This window comes from Eschscholzia californica, unplaced genomic scaffold (genome assembly GCF_041429995.1).
Source record: "Eschscholzia californica isolate CP2 unplaced genomic scaffold, dmEscCali1.0.p SCAF_2, whole genome shotgun sequence".
Lineage (NCBI taxonomy): Eukaryota > Viridiplantae > Streptophyta > Magnoliopsida > Ranunculales > Papaveraceae > Eschscholzia > Eschscholzia californica.
Window position 1 is genome coordinate 42,242,656 of NW_028238309.1, and position 17,737 is coordinate 42,260,392.

Genomic DNA, 17,737 nt, shown 5'->3' on the forward strand with positions numbered 1-17,737 from the left:
TAATGGAGGATTTATTTATGAAGAAATTAGGACATTGGACCAATATTTGTATTTAGGGACGATATGAAGATGAGTAAAGCTTCTCTTTCATGATTTAGATAAGTAAAAGTGAACCAAGTTATTATAGAGATTAAGAAATTATCACCCAATGTAGGATGAAAAAAGTTCGAAGGGGAACCAGCAGCTCAAGAACTCAAGTGGGTTTGGACTAACAAATTAGGGCTACAAAAGTTATTTAGGGGTTTCAATCTCAGTCCTTAAAAAATTAAAGGGCTGAGATTGAAAGTTGAAAAGTAATCCTAAGAACATCTCATTAATGGCGTTAAAATATGTTGTTTTTATTTACGTGTAGGAGAGAGAAAAATTACTTTTCTCTCTCCCACTTTTTTAGCCCAAAAAGTAGTTGTCTTTTTGTCCAAATCATCAATCGGTTTAGATAGGGAGTCCCAACAGGAGGGCTCCCTAGACTTATTTGTATCAAGAAATAGTTTCAGTGAAGAAATTCCATCTGTTTTATTCAAGAGTTGCTTTAAAACTAAGTTATTTTCTCTCTCACACAAAAATCTAACTGGTTTGATTCCTCCATCGATTTCTAATTGCTTAAATCTTATTAGGTTTGATTTTTTTTTAATAACATTACTGGTAATTTTCCTGCACAAATTTGTGAATGACCTAGTATTTCATATATATCTGTCAGAAATAATTCTTTAGAGGGAAATGTTCAAGAACAAATTTTAATGTGCAAATGTTTGGAACTTTTGGATAGAGGGTTTTTGAGGAGAGAGAAGGAGCCGAGTGACGTCAGCCAAGCGACTCCCCACTTCCCCTTTTTCCCCAATTTCGTAACCCTAATTTCATCTTTCAAGCTAATAATTTGAAGAAATCACAGAAATCTGATCACACATAAGACAAATCTAACTAGAGGTAGATCCTAGACGAATAGATCTAGTAGTTCCTGCAGCTAATCTAGTAGATACCACGGAAATTACGAGGCAATTCGAACAAGTATGCGCTCTAGGAAGACGAATCGACTAAACCATCTAGGGAAGCAGCAAGTGACGGTTGAAGAACAATCAACACATCTACACAAACCAAGGTTAGTCTGGATCTACATTAATTGCTTTTAATTTCGTTTTTAACATGTGTCACACTTAATCTATGAGAATTTGGATCGTTCCTCTCCCCCCCCCTTTGCATGGCCCGAACCGTAATGGACATTACTCCTGGCTGCTTCCCGTTGGTTAGTTGATCGCCCCTCTGTTCATTCCTTTCTCTCTTTCTCTCTTATTCCCAAGAACCTCTGGTATGATGATTATCTTTTGGCCTAAAGATCTTCCGCTGGTGCAGTTATCTATGATATCTTTTGGAGGTTTCCGATATCTTCTTCCATATATTCTTCTCCTTTCTACCTTCTCTTTTAATGTTTTTGTTCCTCCCACCCACCCGAAGTCTGAGTCTCTCATTCTCACCCTCACCCTTTTAATGTCGTCTCGTTCTTCTGATATCGATATCGAAAAGCTCTCTAACAACATGGCTATCCAGCTTAATCTCTCAGATTATGGCAACTTAACCATTACCTACCCTAAACCAGCAGAGAACAAGGAGCTTCAAGAAATTTCATCAGGTTTTGTGGCGAGATTATGTTGTCACTACAATTATGGGATAGGTTTTATCAGGAGGAATCTTTCATATCAGTCCAAGTTCTTCAGAGAGTGCAAAATCGATCCAGTTAACATGGGCTACAACTATTTCTCAATTCAGCCGAGAAATAGCATTGTGATGAATGAAATCAACCAAGGAAGACCTTGGATTATAAGAGGTCTTTTGGTTGTGATGCAAGAAGTGGATTTCCCGCCATCAGGAGAGCTCCCTGAATTGATGCAAGAGCCGATGTGGTGCAGTTTCACGGGCCTTCCCTCCTCAATCCAGAATCAACATGATCTTGAGATCATCTTCTCTTGTATGGGTAGAATTATGCAGGTACAACCTAAGAACTTTAGTATGGTGACGAACTCATACATTAGGATTCAATTCATGTATGATGTCCGTACCCCTCTCCTTGCTACCCTTAATTCGATCTTCACGAATGGAGGTAAGCCTATCAACTTCAGCTATGCTCGTTTCCCCAAAGATATTTGTCATGTCTGTAGGATCATAGAGCACCCACTCACTCCTTGTATTCGTCCTAATTTTCATCAAGTGTTTTCTCCTATGGAAATAACCCCACCTATCCCCACTACCCCTCCCACCTGGGATATCTCTGTAGCCACCTCACCTGTGATAACAGATTCACCTATTCCCCCTCACGAGCTCTTCCAGTACAGAGGTAAAAGGAAAGAAGGCCAGTCACTGATAGAGGTCAAAGTGGAAGAGGGAGAGTTCAGAGAATTTCATAAGAAGAAGCAGAGAGAGATGCTGAGAGGAGGCAGTTCTTCAGGGGTTTCTAGAAGGGGCAACAGGTCATCCAGTAACTCTTCTGATTCATTGGGTCTTTCCCCCATTATCCCTGCTAGCTGGTATTGCCCACCTCCAGAATCTGTGGACAGCCAGGAGGAAAGAAGGAGGCATCTTTTTGCTGACTCTCTCTTAGAGTCACCTGAACATAACTCTAATGCAAAGGGAGTGGGTGAAGATGGGCAGTCCAATTCTCAGTCTTAACTTGATAATTCAATTTTAGTGTGTGGTTGTTAGTTTAGTTTCTTAGTTTGTATTTTCTCTTGCTAATACTTAGTCACTGGGAGTTTGTTTAGTATGTCTGTTGTGGCAGGTTTTTTGGGGTCGACTAGTATAAGATAGTCGTTTACTTTTGTTCTGTTCCTGCTAGTAGACTTGGCCATGGATGTTGATTAGCCCTTAGTTATGTTCTGCAGCTATATGTAATTGGCCTTGGAAGTTATATAATATTTATAGCTTACTGTTTTTAGTTGTCTTGGCATTTTCTGTTCTTGTGTTTTTTATTAGTAGTAATAGGTATTAGTTAACTGTTCAATATTATTTTTCTTGCTTTTTCTGTTTTTGTGTGGCTTACTAGTGTTTTGTGGTTGCTCTCTCTGCCTCTTGTTTCTTTCCTTTCTGGTCTAGTCGAGTGTGGAGTGAGTGGAGGTAGAGTAGGCTCGGTTAGACAGGTCTAGACTCCTAGTTGGGGTTTGGGGTACGAGGAGTGCCCTTAGTACTTGGGTTGTGGGTTGGACCTCTTGGTCATCATGGACCACCCAACCATTTTAAGTTGGAATATTAGAGGCACCTCCGCGTTTAGGACCAAGAAGCATCTTCTTAATCTCATCCATAAGCACCACCCTGACCTTATATTCTTATCTGAGACGAAGAACAAGACTTCCACCATCAACAAGAACATTCCTATTGCCAAGGAATATGCTCAACATATGGTAGAACCTAGGAACAAAGCTGGGGGTCTTGCGTTATATTGGAAGCACCACTTACAAGTCCAAGTCGAATACTCGGATAATAATATCATTCAGGTGGTGCTCCGTGACCAAAACACGCACAATCATATTAATATTACGGGCTTTTACGGATCCCCTTATAGTAAGAACAAGTTCAAACCTTGGAAGAACCTTAGAGACATTAACACAGATAGAGACTCCCCTTGGATTATGATCGGTGATTTAAATTGTATTCTTGACAATGCGGATAAGAATGGGGGGAGCAAGGGGTCGAACTCTAATATAGACAGAATTAGGGAGATCATTAGTGAGCTTGATCTGCTTGATATAGGCTTTCAGGGCAACCCCTTCACCTGGAGTAATAAACAATATGGTGAAAACCTTATCCAGGAAAGATTAGATAGGGCCCTAGCTAATCATTCTTGGCTCAACAACTTTAACACGTACTGTATCACTCACCTCGACACGGTGGGGTCGGATCATTTACCCATTCTCCAAGAAAGTAAAGATAATAACTTTAGTAAACCCAAACCGTTCAAATTTATTAGAACCTGGATGTCACACCCAGACTGCTATAATTATATAGAGGATAATTGGAAGAAGATCAAGAATCACAATACTCAGAATAATATCCAGAATGATCTTAAGAAGTTGAGCTCTAAACTGACAATCTGGAATAAAAGAGTATTTGGTAATATAGATAACAATATTAGTCGGATCATCAAAGAGCTCCAAAATACTTGAAATAAAAAAGATTATAATAACCTTAATGCTGAGCTAGAAGAATTATATAATCATCAGGAAAGCCTCTGGAAAGAGAAATCAAGGGATAATTTCCTTAACTTGGGCGATAAAAACACGAAATTCTTTCACTCCCAGGCTATTCAACGGAACAGAAATAACAAAATCAGGGCGATTAAGAATAATAATGGTGAGTGGATCGAGGAGATCGCAAATATTCAAGATATTTTCACTTCGCATCTTCTCAACATCAACACCTCCATCAACCCTAGAGAGGATAGCAAGATTCATAATATGTTTCATCATACCATATCATCGGAGCAGAATCACAACCTCATCACTATCCCTAACGCGGAGGAAATAGACTGGGCGATCAAGAGTCTGAAGAAGGAGGCTGCCCCGGGCCCGGATGGGTACCCTCCCTTCTTTTTCCAATCTAATTGGGAGACCATTAGAAAGGATATTTATGAGCTGGTCAAGAATTTCTTTTCTACGGGTTTGCTTCCCCCGGGTATTAATCACACCAATATCTGTCTCATCCCGAAGACTACCACCCCTCAGACTCCAGCAGATTATCGTCCTATCAGTCTTCTCAATACCACCTACAAAGTCATTACTAAGATTTTAGCGGAGAGACTGAAAGTCACTTTGAACCCTATCATTTCTCCTTTCCAAGCGGCCTATGTCCCGGGTAGACAGATAGCTGATAACATCATTATGGGCCAAGAGATTATTCACTCGTTTAAAAAGCTGAAAGGTGCTCATGGGTACTTTGGTCTGAAGCTGGACATGTCGAAAGCATTCGATAGGGTGGAATGGAAATTTCTGATGGATGTTATGAGAAGTTTAGGTTATGATGAGCAGTGGATCAAGCTCATTCACGCGTGTATCTCCACCCCTTCTATGTCTGTCCTTATCAACGGTAGGCCGGGGAGAACATTCTATCCCACTAGAGGTATCAGGCAAGGGGACCCGTTATCTCCGTTCCTGTTTACCATTGCCATGGAAGGGCTCAACAGGAGATTAAAGGCTCAGACAGGCCATAACAGTTTTAAGGGGTTCCCCACGCCTCACTTAGATCTAGAGATTACTCACCTTCTCTTCGCTGACGACTGTATCATCTTTGGTCAGAACTCAATCGAGAACATCCACAACCTTAAAGATATTTTACAGGACTTCAGTGAAACTTCAGGGAAAATGATTAACTATGCTAAATCGAATATATTCTACTCGAAGAACTCCCATCCCAAGTTTAAGCGTATCATTATGAGGACTCTCAAAGTTAGGCAAGCTGCTACTTCAGAGAAATATCTGGGAGCGCAACTTTTTATAGGAGCACAGAAGACTAAAGTGTTCAAGGATATCCTTGAACAGATTAATAACAAGCTGAACAAGTGGAGTCATTCTTTCCTCTCCCAAGCTGGTCGCACGGTGGTCATTTCGGCCATTGCTGTAGCCGTACCTCGATATCAGATGCAGTGCTTTGTAATTCCTAAAGGAATCACGAAAAGCATCAAGTCCGTTCAACGGAACTTCTGGTGGGGTAAGTCTAAAGGTATATGCACCAAAGCATGGTCATATATTTTCCGTCCTAAGAGTCAGGGTGGATTAGGTATTCACCTCCCGGAATTAGACAATAGTGCTCTTATTGCCAAGATGGCGTGGCGCCTTAAAACTGAACCGGAAGCTATTTGGGCCAAGCTGATTAAAGCTAAATACTTCCCCAATACGAGTAATCCGGGTCCGGCCAAAAACCATCACTCATGGAACTGGAAAACTATAAGGAAGCATTATAATATGATCAGTGATCTCTCCATGTGGGAAGTGAATTCTGGGCAAGAGGTGAATATTTGGACAGACAGCTGGATCCCTAACCTTAATATACCCATCACTAATGCCAACAACTCTCCCATCACCAAAGTTGCACAGCTTATCACTAATAACAATTGGAATGAAGAGATTCTTAGGGCGAATTTTGACACTAACACTCAAGAACTCATCAAAACTATACCGATCAACAATGAAGGAAAAGATCAACTGAAATGGAAGCTCACCAAGTCGGGTAGATTTACAGTAGCCTCGATGTACAAACATCTTATCAGTAATAATACAGAGACCCAACCAAACACACGAAACTGGAAGTTCATCTGGAACCTCCCAACCATCCCGAGAATCAAGAATTTTATTTGGAAGGTCTGCAACGAAGCTCTTCCTGTGAGAGGAAGAATAGGCAAATATATAGGTAACATTTTCAACTGCCCCAATTGCAACATTATGGAATCTGCAGAACATGCTCTCCTACACTGTGCCTTAGCTAAAAACATTTGGTTCTATTTTGACATCATCTCGGAGAATATCCTATCCATCTCGGACTGGATTTTCTCCTGGGAAGAAAATGGGAATCTTTGTTACACCAAAGGTAACATTCATCTCTCCACAGTTCTTTGAATCTTATGGAAAGTTAGATGTGATCACTGCTTCCAGCACGAAATCAATGACTTGCATCACATTATTAAACTGATAGAAAATTATCCGAAATTAAACAAAACACTCAGAAAAAATGATAGAAATAAAAATGCTTCAACTGATGAAAATGGAATCCTCCGCCAAATAACATGATAAAAAGTAATGTTGACGCCTCATTCACTAATATTACTTCGAATGTAGGCATCAGCATTATTGCACATAATGATAAATCTATGTTCATCGGTGCACAAGTCAAATCTAGCAATGCGAGAAACAGTGAAGAAAGTGAAGCTAAGGCAATCCTTCTTGGTATTGAATGGGCCAAAGAGATGAACCACCACGCCATCATAATAGAAAGTGATAATATCAATCTTATACATCACCTACACAATTCAAAGAATGAAGTTCAATGGCAATCTATCTTTCACTTAAAGAAAATCAAAACATATATCCCTGATTTCCAGATGATCAAATTTCAGTACACCGGGAGAAAGCTAAATCAGAATGCTGACAAACTAGCGAAATGGGCAAAGAAGAATCAGCGGAACAAAGTGTGGTCAAATGTACCGTGTATTTTAGTGGATAAATATTGTAATAACATTTTGATTTAATTTAATGCAATATATTTCAACAAAAAAAATGTTTGGAACTTTTGGAATTGGGTAGCAATTACTTTACTGGTTTAGTCCCATTTGATGTTCTTTAATTTCACAACCTTAGTTATTTGAATGCATCTTTCAACAAATTTCATTGTGAAATACTTGAGATCAAAACTTATAGTAATCAGATGGGAATTTTAGATGTTTCAGGAAATGATTAATTGAATGATGGAAGCTGTGAAAGAAGATTAATAATCTACTAGCCACAATTCGAGCAAGCCTAGAACGATTGTTCTCGCTGTATTGAATGCAAAACCTTTTTACCTCCTAACGGTGGTGGTTTATCAGATTCACCCATTGGAATTTCCCCAAATTTTGATCCACTATAATCATGTTCAATTGAAAAAGACGGAGTTTTGCAGAAAGTTCTTACTTCTTATAGATGAAGTTATTGTTGGTGGTGGAAAAGGCTGAGAATGTGAAGATGAATCTGATAAAGTAGTTGATCCTAATGATCATGAAGGTTCTACTGATGGAGATGAAAGATCTCGTGTTGATGGACTGCAGGGTTTCAAGATTCATGACAATGAAGATGATGAAGAAGAGAGAGAAAGTAATAACCAAATCCTAATTGAAGCTTTGATCTTTAGGTGGATGAGGTTGTAAAGGAATTTGTTGTGGTCCAGAAAAAGAGAAAGAGATGATGAAAGAGATTGTTCCTCTATTAAATCAAAGTCAATTATGTCAAGCATTTTTGACTTGTACCAAACCCGAAAACACTAGTCCATAGAAAATATTTGGTTGCCACCTGAATTAACCTTTTGATTTTCAACAAAAAAAAAAAAAAAAAAATTAACCTTTTGATTAATCCCCCCACCCACTTCAAATTCGAAAGATGCTCTTGTAGAGCAAAAAATAGTGTAAATAAAGTAGAACAAGACATAAACGGATCTTATTTAACCCATAATATAAAATGCCATAGTAATGAAGTTATTTAGTGGAGGTACCAAGAAGAGCTAGTTGTCAGACTTTAAGGCTAAGTTTTCTAAACAATTTCAGTCTTCCAGGGTGTCTCCATCAAAACTTCTCATTATTCTACTGAGAGAGAGAGAGACTAAAAGAACATGATGAGGGTACCACCACCATGAGAACTCGATCTATGATTCCTCTTACCCAAGTACACCTGAAGTGAGTTATGCCCTGTTAACGTGCACTCACCGCAAACTCAGTGGAGCTGCTGCTGCTGCTGCTGCTGGTGCTGGTGCTTCTTTTGTTCTTTTACCAGAAACTGAATAAACCCAAACTTCCCTCTTCCTTCATTCTGGATCTAATTGTACTTCTCGTATCTGTAAAGGCAAGCAAACCTTCTTTACTACTACTACTACTTCCTTTTCTCTCTCTCTCTAAACCCTCCTAAATATAGCATAAAAAGGTCAGGCTACTCATGATTATTCATTCTTTCATGCACTTTTATCTGTACTTCTACTTACTACAACCCAAGTAGCTATATAGAGAGAAGAACCAAACAAGATATCTATTTTTTTTGGGTGTTAAATTGGGAAGAGACAAGAAAAAGGATTTGGTGGTATTTGATCTGAATTAGATATCTGGGTATTCAACTATTGATCTTGAAACTCCAATTGATTAGGGTTTCATGCAAAAGAAGTTGATTAATGATTATGAAACTAGCTAGCAAGTTTAAAGGTAATATTAATTGTTGAGTAGTACTCCAAGACAAAGAAGATAAGACCTATTACTTTCTTGTATTTGTTATGTTGGTTGATCTACTTATTTCTTAATCTTATCAGCTATAACAACTAAAGACCAAAAGTAGAAAGACAAGTTTATTCTAAGTTAGGTATTCTTCCCTTTGACTTCTATTTCACAAATAAGAATACTACTGTTTAGGTTTTGTTCTTCCACTAGTGACTTGAGGTTCTCTCTCTAAAATTTCAAACCCTAGATATAGAAAAGAAAAGGAAGATTAGGGAGGGGTTATGGCGAATCGGTGGTGGGCTGAAAATGTTGGAATGGGTGGATTTGATCCGGTTTTATCAACTCCGCAGCTTCACCTTCGAAATCCAGAAGAAGATGGTAGTCATGAAAATACCGGTTTAGGCCGGCTTGGGGCGGGAAGAGATCATCAAGAACAGATGATTAACACCACTACCACCACCAATAGCAGCGGCAATGTTACTAACGAAAACCTAGATGAAGAAGACAATGATCGTGATGGTGATGATCAAAACAACGACCACCAAATGGGCTGCGATGGTGGAAGTGGTGGTAGGAGACCTCGTGGCCGTCCATCTGGATCCAAGAACAAACCTAAACCCCCGATAATCATCACTCGAGAAAGCCCTAACGCTCTTCGGAGCCATGTTTTAGAGATCAGCAGCGGCAGTGACATAACCGAGACAATTTCTACCTTTGCGAGGAGGAGACAAAGGGGTGTTTGTATCCTAAGCGGTAATGGGGTTGTCACGAATGTCACTCTCCGGCAACCTACTGCACCCGATGCGGTCGTCACTCTCCAAGGAAGATTCGAGATATTGTCATTGTCAGGTGCATTCTTGCCGGCACCATCGCCACCCATAGTGACAGGGCTGACGATTTACTTAGCCGGAGGGCAAGGGCAAGTAGTGGGCGGAAGTGTGGTGGGAGAATTAGTTGCTTCTGGGCCGGTAATGGTTATTGCTGCAACTTTTACTAATGCTACTTATGAAAGGTTACCTATTGAAGATGACCCTAATTCTGTAGGAGATGGAACACAATTACCTCAAAGTTCAGGATTGAACTTGGAGAATAGTACCGGTGTTTCAGCTTCTCATTCTCATGGTGGTTTACCTGACACTTCTTCATTGCCACTCTACAATTTACCACCAAATCTTCAATCCAATGGTCAAGTACCACATGATCCTTATTGGGCTACTCCACCTCGCCCGCCTCCATCTTTTTAAAACTTAGAAAGATACAGAACCATCATTATGTTTTCTTAATTTTGTTCTATAGATGGTTTTTTGTTTGTTGACGTTATTTTTCTGTAGCCCTTGTACACATAATGAGCAAGGTAGAACACAAATTTTTTTCCTATGTTTTTAATTTTTGTTGATGTAGTCTTTCTGAATTTATTTCGCTAGTAGTACTTGTTATTGTGGGTTTTATAATTTGTTACTTTCTTGTTAATCTTTGCATTCTCGTTGTGGAGGGTTATTTCGTATATACGTTCGTAGAAAGAAACCGAAAGTTCAAGAAATATACGGAGTTGGAGATGAAAATGCAGATTTCTTACGGAGTACGGGTAAGGAAGCTTTTCTTTCTGTCTTTGTTCGAGTATTATTTATCTTGTGATTTTCTATAATCTTGTTATAATCTCTAGTAGCTTTTGTGATTTTGAAGTTGCTTTGATCTATAGTAATTCTAGGGTTTGAACTCGAAGTCCGAATAGAGATTAGTGCTGTATTTGAAAGTAGAGGCAATTCAAAATTCTAATTGACGTTGAGGTGATCATGTTACGCAATTTGTAGACGGTGGTTATGGTATTCTCATAGTTTTATGGATGATCGATGGATTAAAAACCGTGTATGGTGCTATTTCGAGTCTTCATACTAGTCACTGTTTTGCTATAAAATCTCCATATCTGCGATATGGGCTTCGATTGAAGGCCCTTATATCTCCTATGACCATTATTTGGCTCAAGTTCTTTTGATCACCTATCTCGTCAAATTATGCTAGTTTTCTTGTTCAAATGCTATTGTAGTTCGGTTTTTGTTTGCAGTTTAGACCTTTGCTGTATGTACTCTCAGTAGTTCCTCAGAGTTATCATCTGTGGTACGTTCATCAGTTAGAGACCCTTTCTTATGAGAAGTACTTGGTAGGAGGATAGTCATAAGCCATCCCGTAGTAAGAAACCCGACTTGTATAGACTCTCTTAGTTCTTTGCATTCCTTTGTTTAGAGATGTCGTAACGTTAAAGCTATAATTGGCCTCTCTTTGCTGTAAGCGGGTTACCAGCAGTCTGTATCTTGTAATATGGGGTTTGATCATTAACTTAGAAGATAATCGTCGTACATAACAGAATGTCTTGAATGATATTTTTTCCTCTCCTGATTATGAATGTTGACCTGGGTTTTGTCTTGCTTTTACTCTATTCAACCCTGAAAAAAAGTCTTTACTTTTTTCATGTTAAAGACAAATGGAAGCCCTAGTTAGCTAAAATTTCAACGAAGACAACTTTGAAGGAGGAAATTAGAAAACCTACCTAGGTTTCGAATCATTTTAACTTTACTAGACAGTGTTCTCAAATATAGGATACTATAACTTCCTGTCACTCGGAAGCCATTTTTCTAGGTAAGTGGCTTTAGGAGGTCCATTGAAGTAGATGTTGTTTCTTTTATTAAAGATTTGAGGTGGGGTTGGACTAGGGGCTAGATGATCCCAATTTTAGATATTTCAAAGCAGCCTTGCGAAATGGTTGATTTTTGTCCGTACAGCCGAGAAGGGTCGAAGTCAGTGTTAGATCCAAAAGTCGCGGAAGCTATCGAACCTATCCTAGAAATTGATCCGATTATGAAGATTAATCGAAAAGCTAAGTCAAAATCAAATATGCGAACAGAATTTAACGAGGTTCGGCTTAAAGCCTACGTCCTCGGGCGAACAAGAAATCTTTATTGAAGGATAGATGAAGACGACTAACACAACCCGCAAGTTCGTCCCAAGATGGTACCGTATAGATTTTAACCTTCTATACTAAATCTTCGACGACCGAGAAATTTAACACCGCTCAAAACTATGAACAAAAAATTTCTCTCTAACTTGCTCACTCTCTCTAGCTCTCTCTAAAGAAGAGTTGTTGTGTTTGTTGTTGGTTTTGATTACAAAGACTCAAGACCCCTATTTATATAGGATATCAAGCCCCATAAAAAGGAACTTTGGTTTCTAAATTACTTTGGTGCCAAAATTTAGAAACCGCCTATATGGTGCCAATAAACCGCCTATGCCAAAATTTAGAAACCGCCTCTGCCTCTCACAATTCTCCACCTCGTACACAATTTGATACATTCAAATTTTGGACGAACACCAGGATACTCCTTGTAAGATATATCTGCTTCTTGTAACTTCATCCGACTGCGCCATATGACCATGGCTGCCTACGTACCCTTTTACAGGATCAAGCCTACCGTAGTTCTACCAACCCTTCACATAAAGAAAACCTTGTCGCCATTACGCCCTTTCGGGCAACTTAACACGAGCCGATTTGTAGCAATTCCAGACAATGCTGAAATTTGCTACATGTCACCACTTTAGTCAACATGTTCGCAGGATTCTCATCCGTGTGTACCTTCATGAGAGAAACATCACCTTCCTCTATGACATCTCGTACAAAGTGATACCTGACATCGATATGCTTAGTACGAGCATGATGAACCTGATTCTTTGCCAAGTGGATTGCACTTTGACTATCACACCATACACCCACGCACTCCTGCTTAATCCCTAGATCATCCAGAAGACCCCACAACCACAATGCTTCCTTCACACCCTCGGCCATAGCCATATACTCGGCCTCCGTAGTAGATAACGCAACTGTAGATTGTAACATCGATCGCCAACTAACTGGAGCACCATGTACCCTAAATACATAACCAGTAGTAGATCGTCTTCTATCTAGAACGCCAGCATAATCTGAGTCAACATAACCGCTTACCTGACATGTGTCTCCACCAAAGCACAAACCCGTATCAACAGTACCCTTCAAGTACCTCAAGACCCACTTTACAGCTTCCCAATGTGTCTTCCCCGGATTTGCCATAAACCTGCTAACCACACTGACCGCCTGTGAAATATCTGGACGAGTACACACCATAGCGTACATCAAACTGCCAACTGCACTAGCATACGGTACACGATCCATTTGATCCTTCTCCACCGTAGTAGTGGGAGATTGTTTTCCCGAGAGCCTGAAGTGTGGTGCCAAAGGTGTTGACACCGCCTTCGCATTCTGCATCCCGAATCGAGAAACTACTCGTTCGATGTAACCTTTCTGATTCAAGTACAGTTTCTTACTTGACCGCTCTCTCTTAATCTCCATTCCCAGTATCTTCTTTGCAGCGCCCATGTCTTTCATCTCAAACTCTTGACTGAGTTGAGATTTCAACTTATCCATCTCCACCATGCTTCGAGAAGCAATAAGCATGTCATCCACATACAAAAGGAGATAAATAAAGTCACCTTCGCGAAGCTTCTTGATATATACACAACAATCATAGTCACTTTTGCGAAAACCATGCTTTAGCATGAAAAAATCAAATCGTTTGTACCATTGGCGAGGGGATTGTTTTAATCCGTAAAGAGATTTCCTCAAACGACATACTTGATTTTCTTTACCCTCAACCTTGCATCCCTCAGGTTGAGCCATATAAATTTCTTCTTCCAAATCTCCGTGCAAGAAGGCGGTTTTAACATCGAGTTGTTCCAGCTCAAGATCCCTGTGAGCAACAATACTCAATAGCACCCGAATAGAAGTATGTTTCACGACCGGTGAGAAAATCTCATTGTAGTCGACCCCTTCTTTCTGTGCATAACCCTTAGCCACTAGTCTTGCCTTATACCTTGTACCCTTGATTTCGGAAGAATCCTCTTTCTTTTTGTACACCCATTTACAACCAATAACAGACTTACCTTCGGGCAATGGGACAACCTCCCATGTCTTGTTCTTGTGAAGAGACTCCATCTCTTCTTGCATAGCAACCAACCAACTCTCTCTTTCCGCCGCGGTAATAGCTTGTTTGAAGGTGACCGGCTCGTCGTCTTCCACCGAGAGTGCATATTCAACCAGATTTGCCTGCCCGTAATGCCTAAAAGGTTTGTCTGACCCTAACCTCTGTACCGGCTTATATAACCGTTTCGGCCTAGTGTGTACCGAAACATCCTGCTGTTGTTGTTGTAAAACTTGTGTACCTTCCCCTTGAACCTCCTCATGATCGGGTTCATCAATTTCCTCATCCTGAGTATTATCCTGATGCTCCACCTGATCATGATTCCTAGAAACCCGTTGGTCTTCGGCTTCTACTTCCACTACTTGAGCTTTAGTAGACCAAACATCACCACAACTAGGCACTGTAGCTTTCGCCATAGCTACAATCGATGACTCATCAAACACCACATCTCTGCTGATTACAAACTTCTTGTCTTCCGTACACCATAGCCGGTAACCCTTGACTCCTGTAGCATATCCTAAGAAAATTGCCTTCTTTGCTCTATTGTCAAGTTTGTTACCTTTAACATGGTAATAGGCCGTACAACCGAAAACCTTAAGTCTCCCGTAATCTGCATGTTCACCTGACCACACCTCATAAGGTATGCCGCCATCTAAAGAAGAATGTGGAGATCTGTTCACAATATAACAAGCTGTAGCAACAGATTCTGCCCACCATTCTATGCCTAATCCCGAATTGGAGCGCATACATCTAGCCTTCTCAAGTAGTGTACGGTTCAATCTCTCTGCGACTCCATTCTACTGAGGTGTGTTTACTACTGTCCAGTGCCTCACAATGCCTTCCTGATTACAAAACTCCTTGAATGCCCCATCCGTGTACTCGGTCCCATTATCCGACCTTAACGTCTTCAGCTTTCGACCAGTTTTGTTCTCAACCATTGCTTTCCACACCAGGAATGTGTTGAATACCTCATTCTTATGCTTCAGAAAATAAAGCCAGACAAATCTCGAATGATCATCAACGAATGTAACAAAATACCTGGAACCACCCTTGGAAGGTAACTTTGCCGGTCCCCAGACATCGGTGTGTACGTAGTCTAACACCTCTTTGCTCCTGTGCTTGCTTGTCACCCTGTGTGCCTTCCCGAACACACAATGCTCACAAAACTTCATGCAAGGCTTCTTCATGTCCTTCAACAAGCCTTTCCCGCACATCAAAGATAGACCCTTTTCTGACATATGCCCAAGGCGCATATGCCAAAGCCTCGTACAAGCCGTTGAATCCCTTCCACTGATTCCTACTGCTACATCTCCCGTAATTGTTGTCCCCAAAAGTTTGTATAAATTACCGTAACGAGTACCTCTCATTACCACCAAAGAACCCTTAACTACTTTTATGGAGCCATTTTCTATAATTATCTTACAGCCGTTCCGCTCCAACACACCAAGGGAAATTAGATTTTTCCGCAAATTGGGTATGTGCCTTACGTCCGTCAATGTTCTCACCACTCCATCGTGCATCTTGATACGTATTGTTCCGAGTCCCACAGTTTTACATGTACTATCATCACCCAGTATAACTGTACCACCATCTATACTCCTATAGGTAGTAAACCACACCCTATTTGGACACATATGGTGTGACGCCCCTGAATCAAGCATCCACTTATCGGAGATCTTCTCAGACACCTCTGTCACCGAGAAACATTCGTCCGCCTCTTCTGACACATATCCCGCCTCTTGCATCCCCTTTTTCTCCTTATAGCCTTCGTTCTTTTGCTTCAACTTTCTCTTTGGACAAGCCGCTTTAAAGTGGCCAAGCTCACCACAACTAAAGCACGTTTTCTTGAAAGAGCCTCTAGATTTGGATCTAGATTTCCCGCCCTTTCCCTTTCCCCTTTCATTACTCCTCCCCCTCGTTACAAACAACCCTTGTGCTTGATCCTTGTCTACTCCACCCGACGTCATACCGCTAGTAGCAACCTTACGAAGGTCATCCGCTAATAACGAATTTCTCGTCTCTTCCATGCTTAGACTATCACCAACAAGCATCAAAGTTTGAACAAGGTTTTCATAGGATTTAGGTAATGAAAGTAACAATATGAGGGCTTGGTCCTCATCCTCAACCTTAACATCAATATCCTTCAAATCTGAGATAATCCTGTCAAACCTATTCACATATTCCTGAATAGAAGAACCTTCTTCCATTCTACATGTGAATAATTTGGATTTTAAGTAGACCCGATTCGTTAAAGTTTTCGTCATGAAACTGCTTTCTAGCTTTAACCACACACCCGCCGCCGTTGTTTCTCCGTCTACTAGGAACACCACGTCCCTCTCAAGACACAACATAATGGTAGCCCGTGCTTCGAGATCTAACTCCTCCCAATCCTCATCTGACATATCTCATGGTTTCTTTCCCGTCAACGTCTTGTGTAATTTCTGCGAGATTAACAGATTCTTCATCTGCATCCGCCAATAAGAAAAATCGTTTTTCCCATTGAACTTTTCTATCTCATATTTCCCTGCTTTGACCGTACCACTTCTCGATCCCATCTTCTCTTCGTTCAATCTCAACAAGGCTCTGGTACCAATTGTTAGATCCAAAAGTCGCGGAAGCTATCGAACCTATCCTAGAAATTGATCCGATTATGAAGATTAATCGAAAAGCTAAGTCAAAATCAAATATGCGAACAGAATTTAACGAGGTTCGGCTTAAAGCCTACGTCCTCGGGCGAACAAGAAATCTTTATTGAAGGATAGATGAAGACGACTAACACAACCCGCAAGTTCGTCCCAAGATGGTACCGTATAGATTTTAACCTTCTATACTAAATCTTCGACGACCGAGAAATTTAACACCGCTCAAAACTATGAACAAAAAATTTCTCTCTAACTTGCTCACTCTCTCTAGCTCTCTCTAAAGAAGAGTTGTTGTGTTTGTTGTTGGTTTTGATTACAAAGACTCAAGACCCCTATTTATATAGGATATCAAGCCCCATAAAAAGGAACTTTGGTTTCTAAATTACTTTGGTGCCAAAATTTAGAAACCGCCTATATGGTGCCAATAAACCGCCTATGCCAAAATTTAGAAACCGCCTCTGCCTCTCACAGTCAGTGTCCAAGTTAGGTATAATAGAATCAAGGGGGTTCTATCCGAGAATGGTCGGACCAAACCTGAGGTGGTCATTATTTTCAGATTGACTTTGGGCTCAATGATCATGTTGTCATACTCTTTTATTTTGTTGCAAATGTTGTCATACTCAAAAGGAGTAGGACCGGCCAAGTTGAGAACATTTAAAATCGGGCTACTAGGTCAACAGTTGGTAGCCCAAGTGGTTCCAAGGTGTTGACATAAACTCCAGAAAGCCCTGGAGGTCCCAGGTTCGAATCCCAGAGAAGGTGGAATCTTTGGTTATTTGAATTGGGATTATTAGGGTGTAAATAATGTTGTTGGCCTTTAGGGCATGTTCTAGTTGGGCTATAGGCCCGGTCCTGTTAGTGTTTGAGTGGGCGGTTATCGAGCTTATCACATCTATGATGTATCAAGTGCCAAATGTAACGACATACGTAGATCGTAGTCGACTTTCAAAAAAAAAAAAAAATCGGGCTACTAGCTCCTTGTGGTTTTGGTCTATTTAAGTTGGCTATGGTGTCCTGATTTGTTTCATTCAGGACTCAGGTTCAAAACTAACAGTCACTAACATTCTACATTTCCCATAACAAAGTGTGGTATAACTAATTATAGAATGACAAACAGAATTTATGCCAATAACTCTTGGTGGGAGTGGCAAGAGGTTCAGCCTTAC

General features: G+C 40.4%; 1 pseudogene across 2 annotated transcripts; it reads left to right on the forward strand.

Annotated features, from left to right (window-relative positions):
- The first annotated feature begins 438 nt into the window (after nucleotides 1-438).
- LOC147558046 (AT-hook motif nuclear-localized protein 20 pseudogene) lies at nucleotides 439-10,396 on the forward strand (annotated as a pseudogene). Of its 2 annotated transcripts, none has more exons than XR_015234243.1 (2): nucleotides 439-571; nucleotides 7,421-10,396. The product of XR_015234243.1 is annotated as an AT-hook motif nuclear-localized protein 20 pseudogene, transcript variant X1 (transcript). The 2 variants fall into 2 exon arrangements; XR_015234244.1 differs by lacking the exon at nucleotides 439-571 and having other exon boundaries at nucleotides 8,311-9,068; nucleotides 9,174-10,396.
- The last annotated feature ends 7,341 nt before the right edge of the window (nucleotides 10,397-17,737 follow it).